The sequence below is a fragment of the Haemaphysalis longicornis genome, unplaced genomic scaffold, assembly GCF_048455015.1.
Source record: "Haemaphysalis longicornis isolate Haplotype H1 unplaced genomic scaffold, Haemaphysalis longicornis Haplotype H1 scaffold_8, whole genome shotgun sequence".
NCBI classification, from domain to species: Eukaryota; Metazoa; Arthropoda; class Arachnida; order Ixodida; family Ixodidae; genus Haemaphysalis; species Haemaphysalis longicornis.
In genome coordinates, this window is record NW_027526445.1 from 100,197,426 (window position 1) to 100,221,239 (window position 23,814).

The following is a 23,814-nucleotide window of genomic DNA, read 5'->3' on the forward strand; positions in this document are numbered from 1 at the left end:
AGGGCGATCAGCTTACCGCCAGTCGTCTACAATGTATTTACCAGGGTAATCGCTAGCAGAATTTCTGCAACCTTAGAATTTGTCAACCTAAAAAATAAGCAGGGTTTCGTAAAGGTTATACAACAATGGACCATATTCATACGATCAATCAGGTGAAAGAGAAGTTTGCTGAGTATACTGAACCCCTGTATATAGCCTTCATAGTATATGAGAAAGCATTTGACTCGGTCGAAACCCTAGCATTCATTAAGGCCTTACGGGACAAGGGGTAAAATGAGCATTATATAGCAATACTAAAGAATATCTACAATGGGTCCACAGCTACCATCATCCTCCATAAAGAGAGCAGTAAAATACCTTAAGGAAGGGCGTCAGACAAGGAAACACAATCTCTCCAATGTTATTTACAGCATGTTTACAAAAGTATTGAGAACGTTGGATTGTGACAAGCTAGGTGTAGGGGTTAAGGGAGAATGCCTCGGTAACCTCAGATTCGCTGATGACGTTGCCTTGCTAAGTAACTCGGGGGACGAATTGCAAAGCATGGTTTCTGCACTAGACGAACGGAGTAGAACCATGGGCCTGAAAATTATTATGCAAGAAACTAAAGTAATGATCCTCAGTGGCTAAGGCGTTGCGCTGCTGAGCACGAGGTCGCGGGTTCGATTCCCGGCCGCGGCGGCCGCTTTTCTGATGGAGGCGAAAAGCAAAAACGCCCGTGTGTACGAGATTTCGGCGCACGGTAAAGATCCCCAGGTGGTCAAAATTAATCCGGAGCCCTCCACTACGGCGCGCCTCATCGCCTGCGTTGCGTCGGCGCGTTAAACCCTACAATCAATCAATAAAGTAATGATCAATAACCTCGAAACAGCACAGCAGTTTGGGATAGGGGGGGGGGGGGTGTAGAAGTTGTAAAAAAATATATCTACTTAGGCCAAGTTGTGGCCGCCGATCCCAGCCATGATGCAGATATAATTAGAAGGATGAGAATGGGGTGGAGTGCACATGGCAGACATTCTCAGATAATGAATAGCAGCCTAACATTGTCCCTGAAGAACAATGTCTATGACAGCTGCATCTTACAGGTACTCACACACAGGGCAGAAACCTGGAGGCAAACTAAGAGGGCTCAACTTTAATTAAGAACAACAAAGAGGGGAATGGAGCGAAAAATGATAGGTGTAACATTAAGAGACAAGAATAGAGCGGAGTGGGTAAGGGGAACAAGGGCATGTTAAGGACATACTAGTAGAAATTAAGAAGAGATGGACGTTGGCAGGGCATGTAATACGCAGGCAAGATAACCATTGGTCATTAAAGGGGTCCTGAAATATCTTCCGGCAACGCATGGATGTACATGTAACCAAATAAAGCAATGTATTAGCAATCTCCTCCCTCAATAATTGTGTTAAAACGATGAGTGTTAGGTGAGAAATCGGAATTCAAAAAACCACGCATTATCTTTGCACCGCGTCTCCTCCTCCTGTCAACTTATTCTTCGGTGTTGACGGCGCGTAAGCCTTCTCTCCCGTGATGCTGCAGTCCTCAGCGGTGACGCACTTCTGTGATTGCGCTCCTCATACTGCCGTCTGCTACGGGCAAGCTTTGTTGACACCATGAATCCCGCACTCCGCTCAAGGCTGGAAAAGCGAACGAAAAATCTGGCCGCATGCGTGTGGCGGCCTGGCCTTGCCCTTTCGTGGTGTACGGTGCTGCAGTTGCTATCGATGGTACGTGACATTTTATCGGCGGTGAACTCGCAGCCGCATGGGGAGGATCGTGCGATCGTTTCCTTTTGAAGCACCGCGCACTGTTTATCCAAAAAGCGCCGTATCAGATGTGGCCGCACTGGTGCCGGGTCTTATTTTGCGGGGGTGGTAATTCCTGCCGGCTGCATGTGAAAAAGACATTTTAAACCAATACAGAACCCGTGCACAAAACGCTTCAATCATGTGACCAGTTCAGCTTGGGGCGACGCGTGGTGGAGAGCGGCAACGTTGGCAAAACATACTCCGCCGCGGCTCTGAGCTTTCTCGCGCTTGACCGAGCGGCATTTCTTGACAATCTCAAACATCGGTTGCCTTGGCAATAAATTACAAACCGCTCTAGAAGTCAGTTACGGTTGCGTGATCCCGGTTCATCTTGGGGCCCACCTCCCGACATGTGGGCACTGCAGGCGTACCACTCACTCGCATTGGGAAGTGCGAGATGCGTTTGGCATTACAGGAGGCCATGGTGTGTGTGTTGAGGACGCCTTTCTATAACGATTCATTGCGACGTTGTGCTTCTGCAGGCCGATAGTGCTTCCCATGGTCTCGATTATCTTTCTTTAGTGACGTACGACTCATTCTCGCATGAGGTATGTTCAGTGTCCGTGGCTAAAAGCCATCTCGGCTTGTGCTCCAGATTTAAGGGACTTGCTGTTTGTCCGCGCAAACCGCGCGCGAGGTGAGTGCCGAATTTACGACGGGCAGGAGGAGGCATCGCGGTTTAGATTTCCTACGCATGTTGTGACGTTGTGTTCTTTCGAAACGCATCTCTGTATTGTTTTGAATTGTAATAAAAAGTATGCGTCAAACCCGTGCATTTGGCTCTGGGCGTTCTCTGCGATTGCACGAAAGAAGTGCCACTGGGATTCGACGCTTTCGTTATGGTACGTACTCAGGTAAGAGAATATTCATGTCGTGTTATGGCCGTGTTGCATTCAATACAAATGGTTAAGCGTTTGTTTACAATTGTTTCGCTTGTCGTAAAATGGCCAAGCACATCGGCGGTCCGCTGGCAGATCAGTCGGCGAGGCGACGCTGAGCAGACGACTCATCTCTTTGCCGGAAGTGCGTGAAAAAGCCGCCCAATAGCAGGATGTCTAGCTCATGAGGAACATCTGGGAATCAGTGACGTAGACATGTGAAGATGGCGGCGTCCAAAAACACGAAGGGAAGGGTGAGAAAAAAGCGACAAACTTTGGAACAAAAGTGTGAGCTTTCCGCTGCGCGTAAAAGAGTAATACTTAGCACAGATGATGTTGACGACCCAATCGAACGATTGCTCTAGTTCATTTAGTGTGCTCAAACCGCCTTTCAGGGCCCCTTTAAAAGTAACAGAGTGGATCCCTAGAGAAGGCAAGCATAGCAGGGGGCCCCAGAAAGTTAGATGGGCAGGTGAGATCAAGAAATTTGCAGGGATAAATTTGTCATGGTTGGCACAGGACCGGGGTAATTGGAGAATAATGGGAGATGACTTTGCCCCGCAGTGGGCGTAGATATGCTGGTGATGATGATGATTATGATATTGATGATTGTGATGATGGTAGACTAGAAAGGGCACAATACTCAGCTGAAGACAAGACACTGAACAAATGGCAATCAGTATCGTGGCTTCGTCGGCTGCAGGCAGATTGTTTCCCCAATCCAGTGGCTTACAGCCGATGTTACCCAGGGCTCTACTCAGATAAATGCAAGGCGTGCAGTGACAGGGCTGACCTACTTTACATGGTATAGTTTTGCCCTCTCCGGACAAATGACCCGCAAAGCAGTAAGGCATGACAGCCTGCAATCAAGCAGAGTGTGGAACTGGAACCGGAACCGAATCAAAAACCGCAACCGAAGCCAAATTTTTGTCCGGAACCGGAACTAAACCGAACCCGTATTTTTTCCGCCATTTTGGAACTGAACCCGAACCGGAACCAATGGAAGGAACCGTACCCAACCGGTTCCGGTGCTTCAAAGTTCTAATTTCTAGTTTTGATTATGGTGGTAAACCTTGTGTTTCAAGGTATTTTTATCACTCGCCTGACAGCGCACCAAATATTACGCACAGTGTGTAGTCGCACAACCCACCACTTCTTCTTGCGATTGCGACCTTCAATATAATGTAAAGTTGTCCGTATATGCTATCAGTTTGTGTTAGATACTGTTCATTTCCCCAATTTTCTTTTAGCATTAAGAATACGTTATGCTTGAACGTATATTCCGAGGCAACATATCAAGGCTCATTCATCGTGGTTCCCATGTACATGGTGTTTAATATTGTGTAAAGCTTTCAATGTATTATTAATTCGAACGCATCACAGCCCCTTCGTGATGGCCTCCAAGGACATCATCAACTGCTGGAGCTAGTTGGTGCTGTTCCCTGGTGGCTAACAGAGCCAAAACTAGGCGAGACAAGGAAGGGGTGGATACAAACAAGCGGTGTTGTCACTCTCAAATTCTTTTGCACTGCACCTAAAGCCTGCTCACAGAACATGCCTCCCGGTAAAACAACGAATTGGTCCTCTTCACCAGTTAAAAGCAATTTCATGTCATTGTTTACCATGTAATCCACCATAACGTACCAGTTGAACCTCATTTAGGACCTAACTGTGGGCCGCACGACGGCATCCATGCACTCCCCAATGCGGCGCTGCTCACCACCCTCGGGAACATGACGAGCGATGGCATCGGCCAATAAGCTAACCCTTCACACTTTTTTGAAAACGGCGCTCACAGGCAAATTCTTGGCCTAACAGCAGAATTTAGCAGTGGGGCTCCGCGAGCTGCACTTGTCATTGCGTTGGAGTGAATCTTTTCCTGGATGGCACGGTATGCCGGACTAAGTTCCAAAGCGCTTTCGTTACTTGGTCAGCGGAAACTATAGGTACTTTAAAAGCGTAGCAGATAAACCAATTTTTAATGGGAAGGTTTTTGCCTTATTGCGCGAAAATGCGCTTGTGTGCGCGCGTGCTTGTATGGATATTTGATGGTATCAAGTACGGTGGCGGTGAGGCAGGCTCTCTGCTACCCAGAGAAATTGCCTTTCCTGCCAAAAGGGTGCCCGCTTGTCAGTAAATTACACCTGTCTGTCTGCCTGCGCACCAGCCAGGAGAGTTCGGCGAGGATGCGTGATTTGGACTTCAGGGGCGGCTTGTCATCAGCCACCCAGGAGGGGGTGTGGGACCCAAAGCAGCACCACGGCGACACTCGATTGAACAAAAAAATATGGTAGACGGATGGTCGCCCGCTTTGTGGATGGACTGAAAATGGGTAGTCTGCAAGGAAATTGCCCGTTGCCAGAAGGTTCAGGCGAGGATCCCAGAAAAAGGGAGGCGAAGGTGGCGTCGGCGGCACAGGGGCGTTGCCCACTGGCCAGGAGGCTACATGGCTGCGTACCAGAAGACTGCGGCGAGGATGCTTTATTTGAAGACGAGGTGGCCGGTGAACGCAGTGGAACACAATGCGGTACCGCGGCAGTTCCATAGAGTCATGTTCTTGATAGCAGCTTTTAAGCACCCGTTGCATTTGTTTAGCGTTGTCTCTCAAGGTCGGCCTCGTTGTTACCGAGACAACGTAGAATCCACCGAAGATAAAGGAAACATGAAAGCGGAGGATGAAAGAATGGCAGAAGTGTGAGCGGGAGGGCGGTATGCTGACGCCGCGCGAGATGTGGTCCCCGGCGACGGTCCGCGCTATCAGAGAACGCCAGAGCTTAGCGCGAGCATTCGTGCATTCGCTGATGACGCGATCACTTCGTGAGACGTAGGCGCTGTACGCCGTCGCCGAGAAGACGGCAGTTCGTCCTTACCTGAACTTTCACATTAGGGTTTATCGTAATAGTCAGTCATTTTTTCTTGTTTATGAAAGGACGGGTTTATGAGACAAGAATAAAATTCAAATTGAATCATATAACTGACCTAACTGAATTAATAAAAAGAAACTTGCGCTCATAAAGAGTAATTCTTTCACATTCACACACACAAGCAGCATTAAGTGTCCCTGTGAGCCTTTTATATCGTTTTAGGTAATGTTGTAATCGTTGACCTCCAATGAAAAACATTTGGCAGTGGATTGTGCAGAAAGGAACTCGGCAAAACTTCCGATAACCGCGTTCACTCTTTCCTTCGCGTCTGGAAGCACTGCGAGAGCTGTAGGTATCGCCGCACGGAGCGGTGCTGCCTGCTTCGCTAGTCGCAGGAGATACGTCTTTCATTTCTGCATTGCTTTCGTGGCTTTCTTCTAACAGGGGAGCTGCTTAAGCTTGAACTTGGTGCGGTGGCGCTCGCTAAAAAATACTAAGAACAAAACCTGCGCTGCCCGTATTTGGTGCACCACCGCAGAAAGGATTGTATACGAGTGAAGCCGGCTTTCGCGCCTGCTCGAGTGTTAGAACAAGGGCACATGCATGGGACGCACCCGTTACGATGCGAGAGGTGAGAGTGTTTTTTGGGCTAGCAAATCTTAAAAAAAAATTGGCGCAGCTGCACTAGTGACACAGTGCAGCTGAAAATCCACCTAGGTTCTTTCCCCTGGGATCCGCTGTCAGTGTTGGGGACCTACCGGAACGGCCTTGTAACAACCGGGTAAACTTAGCCTCACCCCACAACACTTCGCAGAACGTCCCAAAACATAAAAAATTGAGCGGAGCCCAGCAAAACCTATAAACAGCACGATCCGAAAAAGCGAGGATGACCCGCAGCTCCGCCGTTTCTCCAGCCATGTGCCAGTAGTGCAAGCTGCACCATTTTTAACAGCGAAGCTGTTGGTGCTGGCTGTAATGTGTTCGGCGTCATCAAAAACCTCCGGGTCATAGTTACTCCCGCCGCTTACCGCGCACGTGAAAAGGAGCCTTACGTCGAGCGCCCGGCATCGTCCAGGCTTGCGTGTGGCGCTCGAAAAAAAATTACTAAGAAAACAGTTCATGTGCGACCACGCCTCACAGGGGATGCACAAGACAGCTCGCGCTACAGAAGCATGGTTCGCGGACCGGGTTGCCACCGGTTCTAGTTCATATTAACAGCGCTACCGACACAGACAGAAAGAAGAGGGCGCAAACACGGCACAAACACGCCGTGTTTGGGCCCTCTTCTGTCTGTCTGTGTCGGTAGCGCTGTTAATATGAACAAGTACCAACTCGCCCAGTCTTCCGTTTCAACCGGTTCTAGCACGTGTTGACGCGCTCCGCTTTCGAACACATGTGAAAGCGTGCTGACAAAGCGATCCTGGGACGCCAGTTATGCGTGAGGAAGACGACGATATAGATGGATTTGGCGATGACTACTACTACCACAGTGAAAGGCGACAACGGAACATGTAAGTAAACAATTTCAAACTACTGATACGTGGCGGTGTGTCCTTCAGTGGAAGAAATCCTCCAGGCCTTGCGCGACTTATATAGTGTATTGATTGATTGATTGTAGGGGTTAACGCGCCCACGCAACGCAGGCGATGAGGCGTGCCGTAGTGGAGGGCTCCGGATTAATTTTGGCCACCTGGGGATCTTTATCGTGCGCCGAAATCTTGTACACACGGGCGTTTTTGTTTTTCGCCTCCATCAGAAAAGCGGCCGCCGCGGCCGGGAATCGAACCCGCGACCTCGTGCTCAGCAGCGCAACGCCTTAGCCACTGAGCCACCGCGGCGGGTGACTTATATAGTGTAAGCATCTCAAATTTTATTACGTGGCCATCGAGTGCATTCATTGCTGCAGCTGAAGGAAAGCCGGCCAATAGCGGCCCTCCACTGCTGTAATGAAGTTTTCCGGGCGGTCGAAGAAGAAAAAGAGAGAAAAATCTTTTGAGCAAGTTTCCAAGTTGCCTAACAGATATAGAACGGTAATTTTTGGCTGAGGTGTTTTTGCGACCGTCTATAATTATAGTATTCCACGCGTTCGTTGACTACATTGTGGAAGAATTTGATATTTCGAAAAAATTTAAATAAGGGTTGCAGAGTCTTCTGAATAGCCAAAATGAGAACGTTTGCTCAAAGAAAGTTACAATATGAATTTGTTTTCATACCGACGTTACATTAAAACAAAAACGCAGCATTAAAAAAATTAAACACAAAAAACACCTCAGGTTTTTTTTATCCGAACCCGTTTGAACCCGTTTGAACCGGTTCCAACCGGTTCGAACCGGAACGGAATGGTGCTACGGAACCGAACCGGAAATGAACCCGAACGGCTTGAACCCGAACCCCAACCGAACCCGAAAAAAGTCCGGTTCGACACTCTGCAATCAACATAGGTTCGAAGGAGCAGTGGGGTACCGCGCTACTCAGCTCGACCAGGGTGTCCAGACCCGGATCGTCCAGATGCCACGAACACCGCCAGGGTTCAAGGACTTCTAACCGACGGTTAATTAGGCGACCAATCTGGGCAAATAGAAAGTTGTTCACTCAGTCCCTCGCGTCTTTCACACCGATTTGCGGGCTCGCCGCTCACGTGCACGTGTAATATTTGGCTCAGGTATTTCTGGTAGTGCAAGCTAAGCGTCGCTCAGGTTTACTTGCACTCCTCAAAGAGTGTTGCAGGTTGCCTTTAAAACGAGGGGAAAAGCCAGTTTATTTTTATAGTGGTATTTTGAGACAGGCAAAACACGTTCCCGTTGTTTCGTGGTCCACCCACTATTCTGGGGGCAGTGTCACGATGGGCAAATTTACAGTGCGGGACCTCCTCGAAATTTGCGAGGACGTGGGTGTTTCTGTGGGCCCCGGAAAGCAAAAAAAGACCCTGGAGCTCACAGAGGACGGTGATGTAACTCTAGAGGGAGCCCAGGAAGCGTATGAGGGCATTAAGCAGCGGGCTCAACATGACAGCCAAGCGAGGTGAAAAGAGCAGGTGGAACGTGACATCCAAGCGCGGAAAGAGCAGGCTGAACTGGACAGCAAAGCGCCAAAAGAGCAGTCTGAAGTTAAGGTCATGGAAAAAGCTGCCGAGAGAGCGCATGGACCAAAGATGTAGTTGGAGTTTCGGATGTCCGCCGAACACTATGCTTCATCGTTACGGGAGTCCGCGAGCCGAAAAATCCAAGACCTTCTGCAGCTGTTCGCGGTTGGCGAGGACACCACTGGTTTTCTTGTGAATTTTGACTGCACTTGCGAGAAGCCAAGGTTTCTCTTCTGATGTTTAGCCCCAAAAACGTTTGGCATTACTGCCACGTGAGGTCGCCAGTGTAATCGCGCGGTAGAGTAAAGAGGATGCGGAGGTGCATGAGAAGGTCAAAGAAGCTATCCTGCGGAGTGCGTACCGCCTGTCGGCTGATCCCAAAGGGCGAACTAAACGCACAGCCGCGCAAGAAAGCAGCGCTTCGACCGCGTCGGCAGATCACGGAGCGCGAGCTAGATGGTAACCCCGAGCATAAGTAGCGGGCCGATTGCGTCGGAATATCGCGAAGGGCGAGCTGAACCACTAGCCGCGCAGGGTAGTAGCGAGCCGCCTGGGTTGGCAGATCGCGATGCCCAAGCAGTGTTGTACGTAACGGCGTTACAAGGAACGGCGTTCCTGGAACTGGTTCCTTTTTGGAGGAACGGAGGAACGTTACCGTTCCATTAACGGTCGGTCGAACTGTAACGGTAACTCGTTAGGTTTATGAAGGAACGGCAGGAACGGCCTTCCTTCTGCAAACGTTACATTGCTAGGATTTCGCTGTTTTTGATGCCAAGCCTCGAGTACAAAAATCCACAAGTCGCTAGTGTGTTTCGCTTCCCACAAGGTGGCCAGTTTGACCGCGCCCTTCAGCGGAACGTGTTTCCTGGAAAGTCAAAGGCAGAAGAATAACCACACAGCGAGGCGCAGCCTGTGCTTGCTTTCATGCCGACGGAGCCTACGCGGCGTTCGACGGGTGAATAGCGCAGCCGCGAGAATGCTTTTCCCCTTTAATCGTTTCTCTGGAAAGGCCAGGATATGCGTCTTTCCGATAGAATTGTTCCCTGCCGGGGAAGGATTGTGTATATCCTAGCGGCCCTGCAGGTTCCTTGTTAAACCACCGTATCTGTATATTGTCACGGGTAATTACTGCATTTGTGCGCGCGAGGCGCGGTCGCATTGCTATGCTATGCTATGAGGTTTTAAGGGGGCGATATTTAGGTGAAAAGGGCCCGAAACTGTCTGCCGTGGGGTGCTGACGGGGGGAGTTGCACTCGCTGTGAGGGAATTCGAAGTATTACAGGCTATAAATAGGGCTGGGTGCGTCGCAGTGTCTCGGGATGCTGTACTGCCCGAAGTTACGGAGTACGCATGCAGTTCGTCACAGCGCGGTCTGTGGGTTGACGGAAATGGGTCGACGGGAGTGCCAGGACCTTTTGAATTGCACGCGTCGTGTTGACAAAGGAAAGGAATTACGTCATTGTTGGGCATAATTTCGTCGTGTGCCGCATGAACAATACCCGAGAGAGGCCGCCCGAACATGGACGGCCAGCGTTTATAGTTATTTTAGTTGGTCGGTTTCAACCTGTGCTTTGATATTGTAAATGTTTTTAACGCACGTGATTATGCTCCGCGCTATTTCCTGTGTTTTTCCCTTATGCGTATTTCTAACCACAGCAACAGATTTGTGCGTCGCGTCCACATATTTGGCTATGTTTGGTTGTTTACTTTATCTACTACCCTAATTATGTTCGCTATACTTCGTAATCCTTGCACGCAGATTTCATGTTTAACTACGCGGCTGACTTTTTTTTTTCTTCTTTTTCTTGACTTTACCTTGTGTTATAAACCTTATAGCCATTACTTTTTCTCTGGTGTTTTGTTATTCGCAAATTTGTGCTGTACGATCCGCAAAGCTTCACTTTTGTAACCCCTTACTCAATTCCCTGCACAGGGCCTGTAAGGCATTTTAAATAACCTGCAATATTGCAATAACAATTCATTAAACGCATACGTATTATTCCTTTCGACACAGTTTCCTATGAAAAAAAAATAATTATGTTCCTGCATGTAACCTTCTATTTGCACATCTGAAGTGCAGTAACTTTACTCCGCATTCGTAAGACCGAAGTGGAAAGTGCCATATGTATTGCACCCATAATAGACGAGCACCAAAATCGCAGTTTGGCACGTCTAGAGTTTTTCCAGGGTTCCCTGCAAAAAAAATTGTTTATGGGCGTTTCTTTGGATTATTTTTATCTCCAGATAATCTTCTGCCGACGGTGTTCCTATACGTATATTAGACGTAGTTTTGTGTAAGTTTTAAATTTCTCATGTTATTTCCCCTCGGGATTATCCGGCACCTTATTTTAATTTATAAAATAAAATTTAGCGTTAATGTAACGACGCGTTCCAATGCTCGAAGTGGAACTGGAACGCGTTCCTTTCGCAATAAAAGAACTTGTAACGGGAACTCGTTTCCAAATTGGGAGGGAACAATTAACGAGCTTTCGCTCCTGTTTTAGAGGAACGTGTACAACACTGTGCTCAAGCTGTACGACTAGCCGCCCAGGGTAAAAGAAGCCTGATCGCCTCGGCAGATCGTGCAGAGGCCGTAGTTGCCCAGAGTATAAACGAGCCGTTTGCATATGCAGATCGCGAAGCACGAACTAAATCCGTAGCCGCGCAAACAAGTAGGAAGTCGGCTGCATCGGGAGCGCAAGAAGTGCGAGCTAGCTCTGTAGCTGCGCCCGAAAGTAGCGAGTCGGCCGCGTCTGTTGATCTTGAAACGAAACCTAACTCCGGAGCCGTGCACATACGTGGCGAGGCGACTTGGCACGTACATAGGTTTGGGTCGACTGCGTTAGCGTATCGCAGAGCGCAAGCCGAACCAGTAGCAACGCAGGTAAGCAGCGAGGCGCTTGCGTCCGTAGATTGCAATGTGCGAAACGAAGACAGGAAATCGGTCAACCGGCACGTGAAGTGTGCGGACCGCGATGAAAGCCAAGTGTTGCTCCCCTCGTCTACAACACCCCAACGGTTTGCAAACAGTGAGAACGAGACGCTTGCATCAAACAGAACACGTGTTTGACGCGAAGCTCTCGCCGCGGGAACATGGAAGGCTCAGTGGCTTCAGGCAGTGGCCGGCCCAAGGCAAAGGCCAGTGCAGCCGCATATCTTGGGGCGCTGACGAAGCACCCTAGGTCACAACCCATTGGTATGGGCAACAACTAGACTTTAGAGATAGCAGAAGGTGGTGATGACTCATGTCACCAAGCGGGGCTATTGCCTGGCCCGTTGTTTTCCGGAGAGAGACGCGGGAAAGAGGCGTACCCTGATGGTCCGTACGGAGAAGAGTGTTCAGCGTGAACAGCGGCCGAACTTATGACACTTATCTATGCAAACTTAGAAGCGTTTGTAGGCCCGGGTAGCCCGAGTGGCACTGGAGGCTACCTTCCAGAGAAGTTTGATTGCGAGTCGCCTGGGAACAGTGCATTGCCGCTCGAATAATCAGGCTGCTAAGCCAAAGAAAGAAGGCGAACCCTCTCACTTTGCAGCATTCAGGGCCAGAAGCGGCAGAGCAAAACGAAAACTGAGACGTCTTAGGGAAGCAGATGCCGCTCCCTAGCCGTGACAACGTCCGGGGCCCCTATGCCAAAAAGGGGAGAAGGGGGTGACTAGGTTCTGCAGGAATTCTCGGAGACCTAGGGGGAGGGCGTTTCGGGGAAAGAGTGTTCGCCGCCGACGCATTCGTCATGGTCATGCGTTCGTCACGCGTTCGTCATGAACCCGCAAAGTGTGCGCGTTAAGTACGTGTTAATGGTCAGTTTCTATTTTGAGGCATTTGTGTGACCAATTTTGGTTGTCTCACGTAATGGAAACTCCCACGCAATTTTATAGTTCAGTGTAAAGAAGGGAAGCTAAAGATTATTGCTGGAGGACGTAGCCGAGCTCTGTGAGCTAGCTATCTGTAGGCTATATTTCAGATAAGTGTTCATATATCTGTGGGTTTCCATGATTCCATAAGTTTAATTTTTTAGGTGTACGTGCGAAATGGTATGTTTTTCAACGAGATGTGTAAAGTCATACTTTGTTTTGCGGTACCGTCATATCGGCCTCGTAGTTTTGACTTTGGTGCTGCAGACTGTTGCGAAAGGCATCCGTTGCCTTGGTTGCCTTGAACGGCAAATGTGGCTACATAAATTTGACAAATGGTCCAGGAAAAAAGGGGAAATCCTTTTGAGTTCCTGTTGGCTTTTTCGCTCGTTTGTGTTATTTGCCGCATACAGCGCCTATAGCACATTCATGGTTTTTTGCTCTGCGGTAGTTGTTGCTTTACAACCCCAGAAATTGAGGCCTGATTTCGAAATGGTGCCACGAGATAAGGGCTTCAAATCGTTTTAAACGGGTGTAATCTTTCATCAGTCCTATTTATTTTGTTCTGTTCGGTTTTCAGGGTCTTGCAGTCAGAAGGGTGTTCAGAGGGCGCTTTCCGCATTCAGTGTGGTTCGACAATGGTCGTACTGTCGAGTTCCTAACTTCTGCAGGAGCCTTGTGTTCGCGCATTCTGGGGGTTCAGCTAGGATGCCAGAGAAATGAAGCAGCACTTCGGCGATCTCCGCCTCGAGCCATGGATGGACCTGGTGACCACCTGCATCATTTCAGCCGAGCCGCGATTGGCAGCTCGTCCTCCTGATACATTCTCTGGCGGCGGGGGTGCTGTTGCGATACTTTTACGCAAACCGTCTTCTGCGCTCGAGTGAACCACCAAAAACCTGCTGTCGATTTGCCCTAATCGACGTTCGACCACCCGGCGTGTCCACAATGGGGAACTATGCTGCTACTGAACAATACCCCTTTGAGCGAACTCGTGGCCCTTAAGTGCAAACCGGCCAGCGGCGGTGGGGACAATACCATCGCTTGGCGCCCCGCACTGCAAGCTTCGGCGGTGTGCCTGCGCATCATTGTAATGCCCTTTTGTGGCGTGTCTGACGATGCTGGAGATGTCTTGAAAGTGTCACCCGACGAATATTACGACAGACGAATGCAAGACGTCTTCCCGGTTGTGCAACATCACCAGGACAAAGGAGGCTCGACCCCAGGCGGATTGCCACGGCGGAGGCAACCTAACGCTCACCTGCGCAAGAGAGGAGCGTGTCTCTCGTGTTTGTGTTTGTGTTTGGGGGAGCTACTTTCAGCGCCATGAATTTTGTGATTGGTGCGTCCTGACGTCCGCCGAAAAAAGGGTGAAAGGGAACGGACCCAGAGCGCCTATTTAATCTTTCGCGAGCAGGAGCGCACTGCCTGTACTCTGAAACAGAGACGTAAATACTTGTACAATAAAGTTTTCTTCTACTTCAACTTCATCATGACGGCCCCGGCGCGACACCGACCACGGTCCACTTCGACCACGGTAGCCTGGTTAGCAACAGTCGTGAGGTCGGGGCCAGACATCAAGGTCTGCCATCACTCTCGGGGGTTCGGGTTGGGGAAGTTGCTTTTGACGGTCTGCAAAATCAATTACTCAAGCCATTGAAGTTTTTATGATACGGAGGGGAGGGGCATTCTATCGGTCGGACAACGATAGGCCTTTGTCACGTTGACTTATTTGGTAGTGGAGATCAGACGCCTTCTTAGCTTTACCGCATACACGCTTTATTGTAGCAACCGAAAGAAGTTGCTGCAAGTTGCGGGGTTGGGGCGCTAATGAATTCGGCTAACAACCAACGCATGCGACATCCCTCTTTAAGGCCAACCTCCATGCAGCGAAATCAGACGGCGGAGTTCGAACGGCGGCCGCCAAGGATCAATGCGGTGAACAGTTTCCGCCCACCCAACATCTATGCAACAAGAAGCGGCGAACGCCGTCAAACCGAGAGTTGCTTGCATCAGGTTGGTAGATGTTAAAAAAAATACAAGATACGTGTGAACATATCCCCGCTTTTAAGTTGTCTTTAGTAAAAAGAAAATAATGACTAATAAAACTTCATATAACTGACCAAAATAATATCTATTTATTTGTTTATTGTGAGGGTGGTGTTTTTTTTTAGATTGGTATCATAGTTTCCACAAAAACGTTCCAAACGGCAATAATGAGTAAAATTGTTCGTGAGGTGCATTTGCTTGACAGCTTTGCAGCTGCTTTCAAATTTTTTTGCGCTGAACTTAACTGCAATGCACATAAATCGTTTCATTTCGGCTACACTTTTAGCAAGCGCGCTACTGGGAGCTTTTTCCTCAGTTGTCTGAACGCGCTGTTCTCGATAAAAGATGCCAACACGGGAAAATGGTGGGAAAGGAGCGGCCGCTCTTTGGCTGCTGAGTGTGCAGGTGCTCTCCGCAGGCAGGAAGAAGTAAGCTGTGATTGGCTGCAGCTCCAAAATACACTTAGGCGCTGGCGGCCACATTCAACGCCGCGCGCCTGACATCTAGCCCGCGCATATTACAAGCGAAAAGCCGTTTTCACAACGCTGGCGCGCAGGGGCCGCCATTGGGCGTCGCTCGCCGTGTCTTCATCAACATTTCGCTGTATAGAGGTCAGCCTTTAGTGTTACTACAGTGGCTAGAATAGGAAAGTGTGATGGCCGTGCCCTCTCCCGCGTGGCGCTGCTAGAGGATATTCCAGGTGGCGCTGTCACACGCTTACACGTACGCTGCGACGGCGGCAGAATACGGGGTACGAAAGTATTGGCGCACAGCACCACATCGAGAAAGTCTTTTTGATAGCTATTCTAGGTGCTCGCGAAAATTGAGGTACAATAAATGTCGAATTTTTTTAAGGAACTACTGCAATTGAAATTTACAATCGACTGGGCGCGCTTTGACAGCCGCCTATAGCTGACTCGCTTTGACCCTTATGAAATCCAAATCAGAGAATTGCAGTCTGGTAACTGGTAAACGCATTTTATTTTTGATTAGCCCGTTACAAACAAAGCAAAATTGCTCACTTTTGGTGAATTTCTCATGATTTCGTTCCAAATTACAAAGGCTCGAAGCCATCAACTTTCTTTGCTCAATGGGCCTTGCCTTTCGCTGCTATTTCTTTTTCGTGTGTGAACAAAGCCACGAATTTTTTCTCCAATTGTCTTCGTAAAAGCGTTTTAGACCTTCGATTCTACTGTTACGTGAGACAATGGATCTGTAAGTGCTTCTTCCTTTCACGATCGACGAGGCGTGCCTTCTCCTTTTTTAATACCTTCGTGTAAAAGGGCAGCTAGAGGGCCAAATCGAATTTGATAGTCATGGACAAGGAGATCGAGTGGCAGACTTCTTCAGTATGTCAGATGCTTCGTAAATGCTTCCAATGTCAGGAAGGGTACGTGTACGGGCTTTGCCTTTATCCTGCACAGTGCGACACGCGCTGTAAGCCACTGTGAAGGGCGAAACAATCAGCGTGTGGTTTCCTCCATGTTACCGAAGGTAGGGTCTATTTCTTGACAGAAAACGAGCACGTGTTCTTCAAACTATACACTCACAGGGAAGTCACCATCCTTAGCGTTTTTATCGCTGGGTGGGGCCACGGGTGCGCTTCTCGCGTGACAATTCCTGCACGGGGAAGTTGTTTCGGGTGGTACTTCGGAAGATTAGAAATTGCGTGCTCACAGCTTCCCGGGGCAATTGAGGCCATCCTGTTGATTGAAACATTTTCTACGTTCACGGTATGTTCAATGTTCCGGGAGATGCACCTTTCGCCGAAGTGTAGCTCGCACGCAGCGGTGTTTTCCTTGAGCCGCTTCTCAGTACCTGGTATTGCTCGTCGCCACTGCGCCAATACAGACGCGTGCCCTCCGGAACGCCAAACAACGACAGTTTATTTTTGCAGGACTTGTGCACCATAGAGCTACCCGGCACAAAATTCTGGCTCTGATTTTGCGGAGCTAATGCACCTTTAAACTTGCTACGGCACAGGAAACAAGCGATGCTTTTCTCTGGTCGAAGCGGAAATCGCATTGCAGACGATGCGCGCACGCCCAACCAGGCGACGTGTTAACGGTCGCGCGCGCCCCCTCCCTGATCCCTATCGGCGGCTTCAAAGTGCCTCGCAGGCGCTGCATGCCCCTATCACACTTTCCTATTCTAGCCACTGTAGTGTTACCTTGCCTCAGATTGCCAGGACATGTCCCCTACCAGTGGCGTCATCTATATTGCTTTTATGTTAATTAGAGCTATGAAGAGATTAGATGGGCAAAACAGGGAATACTCTACGTCTACTTGCGTGCATTACTACGTCACCACATCACACTCCGAGATATATCGTTTAATATGACCCTGAAAGGAATTTTTGCAGTTCGTGTTTTTACTTGCAGTGCATAGGCTGGCTCAAATGAACACTTTTACTAGGTTACCCGGCTGATGCGGCAGTGTTTTTTTTTATAAAGCCGAACGGAAGCAAAACTATCATGCGCGGTTTCCCTGCGCGCATTTCACGGCAAAGTAGGGTAACTTCCCAAGCACGAGATCCCAGGTTCAGTGTGTGCTTGTATCAATTTCGCTGTGTGGAAGCAAGCGGTGAACAGAAGTTCTCAAGCAATCTCAGTTATCTCAGCGCGTCTCAAGCCATATCAGCTCCCTCCGACCGGATCTCCAGAGACAGCACCGCGACGGTGCCTCTTCCGCCGAGGTAATGTGACAGGCAATCCCTGTTCGAGCCAAACCTGCAGTCGGCGCTGTAACGCTGATGGAAGACAACAGCTACACTTCACCCCGGATTCAAGAAGAGCTTACCAACGCGCTTCCAAGCATACCACCACTCAGGATTAACTGGAACTATAATTAAACTGGCGCACACTCTACTGCACACACTGGAGCACAGCCCTTAACCTTTGAATATTAGCCCATGACACACATCCAGCTTTAATTTAGAGAAAAATTTTTCTGAAGTTATTTGAAAACGTGAAAAAAAAAAGTTCTTTTGTATTCCTGCAAAAAAGTAATAACACAGTTAACCGCAAGAATCATTTAATACAAAATATTCAAAATGTGTTTTTAGAACACATAAATGCAGACTAATGGAAATGCAACGTAATAAATGCAAAGTAAATAATTTTATTACAATTTGTTTGAGGATTAATGTAATAATTTTAACAAAGAAATCGTTTTTGCTTTAAAAATTTTACCAGGTTCTAGGGGGAAGATAATCTCCCGGTATAAGGATAAAGTGCCCTGCACTCAATAAAGCAAGTCAATGACTGCACAGAACAGCGTGGCTGCACACATATTGGCATTTTGAAAGTTTTGTATTGGGCATCTCGGCCGAACGTCATATTTTGCATATACAATCCGCAGCATGGCATGAATGCCTTTCGTCTACCTCTCTAACCAGTAAAGTTGACGCATAATCTATTTGACGATGCGGTACATATGAGCCTCCGAAGCGGGGAATTTCGCCGTGACCTGGAGTGAAAAGGAAAGAAAACAGAGAACAAAATATGAAGTGAAAAAATGCTCGTTAAAAGCATGATAAATGAGACAGGCCAGTTCCTTACCGGTACCAACGTTTTTCAAATGCAGTTATTTCTCACCCGCCCGCCCAAACAAAAACATACAAAAATATTTGTCACACGCAGACAATGCCCCTTTGTTAGAAGCAATATCAATGTAACGAGTGAGGTTAGTAATGTTGGGAGTAGAGAAAGTAATGTCAAACGCATTTCATATTGACATATGACATAAACAGTCGACAGGGCATTATATTTGGAGATCATGTAGGGATAAAAGTTATCGGAGATTTGAAAAAAAAAACCAGAACAAAGATGGAGCTTGCCAGGAGGTTATCAAACACTCAGCAGGATTATTAGCGTTTTATGGCTTTCTTATTGGGCGCTTTTGGCGGTCGTTTTATTTTTTACTTGAAAAAACTTTGTTTTGACCACCACACTGGGAGATAACGAAGTCATAATAATATTAAGTATTATATTATATGTTCCGTGCGTCGGCGTCGTTTTATTCCAAGATTCCCTTCCGAAATATTAGGGGCCAAGCCCCTTAGGGCCTTCGCTGTTGGCGTCTCATATCGTCGTCGTAACCGTCGTCTCATGTGAGTCACGGTACTAATACTGGGACACTCGTTTACGCCTCACGCTAGAACGCTTTAGAACGTGTACAAAAAAGACACATGAACACTCGATTCCACCTCGCGATAGAACGCTCTGTGCTTACAGACACGACACTTTTACGGGAAACCTTCATACCTCTATCCCCCAACGGTTTTATCTTCGTTGGCCAAAACACCGATTCGCCTAGAATGTGCTTATACACTGCATGCTTCACCCCTGCAGAGGTTTCACATTTGTGAAGATGGCCTGCGATTTTATCCAAAGAAAACAGTTTAAAAATCAAGGTTCGAGGAAGTAGTAGAAACTGTAGATACGCGTCATTAGATTGTCATACGGCGTAAACTAAGCTTTAAAGGAACGGCACACTAACTTGATTTCAAAATAAATTAGGCTAGGAGTTTACACGGCATCATAACAATTACGAGCTCTTATATGATACGCACATAATCGAGACACCTATGCTAGCAAAGCCAAAAGTTCAGTTCTGCTTATACATATATTTATTTTTCTACGTCTCCAGCGCACATCACCTGCAATTTGTTTATTTCTTGCTGCTCAAAAAAGTCCAGTCCCATATTTGGCATAAAAACGGAATTTTTTTTCTGGAAGCCGGGGTTTATAACAGATAGGAAAAAAAGGTAGTGAACCCCTATTACTAAATGTTCCACCAAATAAGACGTAATGGGTGCAAAATACTTGACAACCGTGAAACAAACTCTTTTAAAGTACCCCTGAAATTAAAACGAGCAAATACGGCTGCTAAACACACACAACCCACTAAGGAGAACACGCACACTCGCTGTAGTCTTGCATTTCTGCGGTGTGTTTGAGAAGATTTTTTTTTTCATTTCTGGCCGGGCCACTGGCGTCGGAATGAACAGTCCAAGTGTGCACACGTGTTGTCATAAGTGCAATTAGGAAAGAATACAGCAGTGACAGAATAAGGTGAGAGAAAGCACAAAACGGGAAACGTAAAGCATCCTAAAGGTTGTCCAAGTTTTTTGGGGACCACTTGATAAACAAAGAAAGATGAGCACTGCGAAACGGTGACCCTTTCTGGGAACCCGGTGGGCCCGTGGGAGAAGCGGTGGGCCTCCCTCTTATGCCTCAACCACAGGCATTCTCCGTTCTGTCATTGCTTGTTTTTTATTGTCGGTGGCGGTATGACGCCAAATGATGGCAATTAGTGGTACAGTAACTTACGGGCTACTCCCATAGAGTTTGTCTTAGATCGATAAAGGATTATAAGTGCCTTGACATAAACTGCTTAGTGGCGGTACATTCACCTGTACCGAAGATTATGTGGGTAATTTCTAATACTCCTGGTAACTTTCAGAGAGATGTTTTGAACTCCCCATTATTTTATGGTTTATTTACAGAACTGCGACATAAAGCCCACAGAAACGCGCACTCCCTTTTCTCGCGCAGCAGTTATGGTGGACTCCCCGTCATCCTTCAAGGCCATGCACATTAGTCGCGGACTTGCGTATGTCCGAAACTAGGTTCGTTCAACGCAACGGCATTTGCTACTTACATGTGCGTGACTCGCTCTGACATTGATCACGAAAAGGGGAAATACGGGGTTGGGGGAACGATGGGCAGAAAACAAACAAAATGTACATTCCTTGATACACATCGCCAACATCTCCATCGCGTCTACATAGACGGCGGACATTCTACGAACACTACCTACTACAAGCGTCTCTGGCAGTTCTCTGTTTGATGAACGTGTTAGTCCTCAGTAAGCTTCAGGTATGTTATCAGCTTTTTCAAAATTTTTAACATGTTGTCTCGTAATTTCAATTGCACATTGACCTTATGAAAGACCTAATTAAATGATATTTTAAAGCTAAAATAAGTAAAAAGTATTTTAATTGATGCCTGGTATTGAAAAAAAACCCAAACTTTGCAGTTACGGAAACCTTCATAGTTATGAAGTGGGCGCATGAATTGCACAATTTTTGGCACGTAGCTAGCCAACTAACTTTATTGTGCAATGAACTAGGATCTTTGCCGCACGATATTTAGGCATTAGGTTTTATTGAAAATTCCAAAGAAAACAGAGGAATAAATCTTTTTTTTTGTGAATTGCTTCGTAAAAATCATGATTACATCCACACTTACCACAAGTTATTAAAAACCAACGTTCATTGCACAGTCCAGTAAGGAAGGAATGAGCCTGCGAAGGTCCATAAAAAGAATATCTAAGTTTGAAGATACAACCGTTCGCGCAAGATAAAACAGCTAAAAATAAAGTTTTCAGAAAAACAAGAACAATTGTTTTTTAATCTTGTTCAGGAAAGTTAAAATTCACCTAGTTCATTGCTACGTGCTGGGGCTGCTGAGGAACCTACCACGTCTGTCCCAGTGGTAGTGCGTGATCAAGCCCTTTAACCCTGCTAGACAGGGGGCACGTCTACCCTTTCAAGTGGTGGGTGTCTAGGGGTCCCAAACACCGCCAGAAGGTGTTCGAGAGACCTACCACATGACCCCGCATGGCTGTTTGTGGTCAAGCTGCAAGCATTTGTTCCACCGTCTAGACAACCTACGGTACAGGGACGTTTTTACCCTTTTAAAGAAACCGGTAGGTATCTGGCTGAGCTAGGATGCCCACCGGTCCTGTACCAAATCCACGACGTACCCACACCGGCCACCTAGGGATAACCACCACTTATGATCGAGTGCGGTGTCGGTTCTTCTGCCCTGGCCTTTACCGGTCAGTACGCCGATACGTTTGCTATTTGTGACAGCTGCCAGCTTCGGAAACAGCCTTCAAAATTTCCTTCTGGAGAGCTTCAACCTATCGACAATCCAATTGAGCCGTTCTTCTGGGTGGGCCTCGATTTACTTTGCCCGTTCACATTGTCGTCCGCAGGAAAATACTGGGTGCCTTTTGGGACAGATTACACGACGTGCTACGCCATCACCCACGCACTTACTACCCAGCTGTGCGACTGACGTGGCTGACTTGATTCTCTACGACGTCCATCTGCACCACGGCGCTCCCAGCCAACTACAACCTGACCATGGAAAAAACGTTTTGTCAGAGTTATCGGCAACGTCCTCCGCTCTTAATCGACGAAACACAAGCTTGCTACGGCGTACCACCCGCATAATAATGGCCTCACGGAGCGCTTGAAATGGATGCTGACCGAAACACTATGTACGTGTCGACTGACCACCGAGATTGGGACTTCGCATTGCCATTCGTCACTTTCGCGCACACCTCCCGCAATGATACGTGCAGTTTCTCCCCGTTGTATTATATGTTGTTTAGCCGTGAACCAGAATTGCCTTTGGACTCGCTTGTTCCTGCCTGCTCCTCTGAATACACTCGCGAAGCCATCGCTCGCGCCCATCAAGTTCGTCAACTAGCTCGCGACAACCTTGTTGCTTAGCAAGTCTAATAAAAGACACGGTACGACGAATGCTACCGCACGGTCAACTTTACTCCGTGCTCCCTCGTCCTGCTGTGGTCGCCTGCACGCCGTGTTGGTCTCCCTGAAAAGTTGCTTCAGCCCTATTCTGGGCCATACAATGTGTTGCGTCGCCTCACAGATGCTATATGAGGTTGCTCCTACCGTCACTCCTAGGGCCCCCTCCTCTACGTCCAGTGTACAAATATTGTCCACGTCGCCCGTCTCAAGCCATATAAGCTCGCTTCGACCGGTTCTCCAGACAAAGCACCGAGACGGTGCCACTTCCGCCGGGGGTAATGTGACGGGCCAATGCCTGTTCGAGCGAAACATGCAGTCGGCGCGGTGCCGCTGATGGAAGACAACAGCGAAGACACTTGGCCCGGACTCATGATACTGCTTACACCAGCGGTTCCACACTTATTACGCCTCATGATTAACTGCAGATATTACAATCCTCGACCCGCAACATACTAACCGTCACAACGTGGAGTAGAACCATCGAGCATATATGTTAACCCACATTAACCATGAAGTGTTAATTAACCGAAAATGTTTTGACAGTGCTTTCAATTGTGAAAAAAAAAACGTGTTTTTTTGTATTTCTGCATTAAAGTAATAACACAGTTTTACTGCAGAAAAAGTTTCATACAAAATTTTCAAAAGGTTTTATAAGTAGATTTTAAATGCAACGTAAAGAAAATGCAAAGTAATAAATGCAAATTAAACTATGTTGTAATAATTCGTTTAAGGGTCAGTCTAACATTTTTCAACAAAGAAATCATTTTTCTTTAAACAGTTTTATTACGCTATAGATGACACATATTCTGCTGGTATAAAGATAGACTGCGCTGCACTCAATGGAGCAAGTAAACGACTGCACAGAACAATGCGACTGCATACAGATTGGCATTCTGAAAGTTTTGTATTGGGCATCTCGGACGAGCGACCAATTTTGCCTTTGCAGTCAGCAGCATGGAATGAATGCCTTTCAGCCACCTTTCAACCCAGTATAGATGAAGCATAATCCGTTTGACTATCCCGTGCAATGAGCCTCCAAAGCGGGGTATTTCGCTGGGACCTGGAGTGAAAACGAAATAAAACTGAGAAAAAATATGAATAGAAACAATGCTCGTGAAAAGCATGAGAAATGAGACGCCTGGTCTTTAGCAGTACCAAGGTTTAACAAATGCAGTGATTTCTCCCCCGCCAATCCGAACAGAAAGATGCAAAAACTTTTGTCACAAGCAAACAACGCGCCTTTGTTACTAGCAATGTGAATGCTTGAGTGATGTTAGTAATGTTGAGAGTATTAAAAGTAATGTCAAAAGCATTTAAAATTGCCATATAGTAATAACAGGCTGTAGGGGCAGTGGGTATTTTGTTTCGAGGACATGTAGGGATGAAAATTAGCGCAGATTTCAGAAAAGAAAAAAATGTTGGAGCTTGGCTATTATGAGGATGTTATCAAACACTTGACAGAATTATTAGCGTTTTGATCCTTTCTTATTGGGCGCTTGAGTTCATTAAGTAAAAATGGCGGTCATTTTATTGTTCACTTAAAATGACGTTGTTTTTCAGGACCCTGAGGGTGATAATGAAATCATATTAATATAAGTAATATATTATTATCTGTTCCGTACGTCGGAGTCATCTTCTTCCAAGATTCCCTCAAAATATTGGGGGCGAAGCCCCTTAGCGCCTTCGGCTGTTGGCTTCTCATATCATC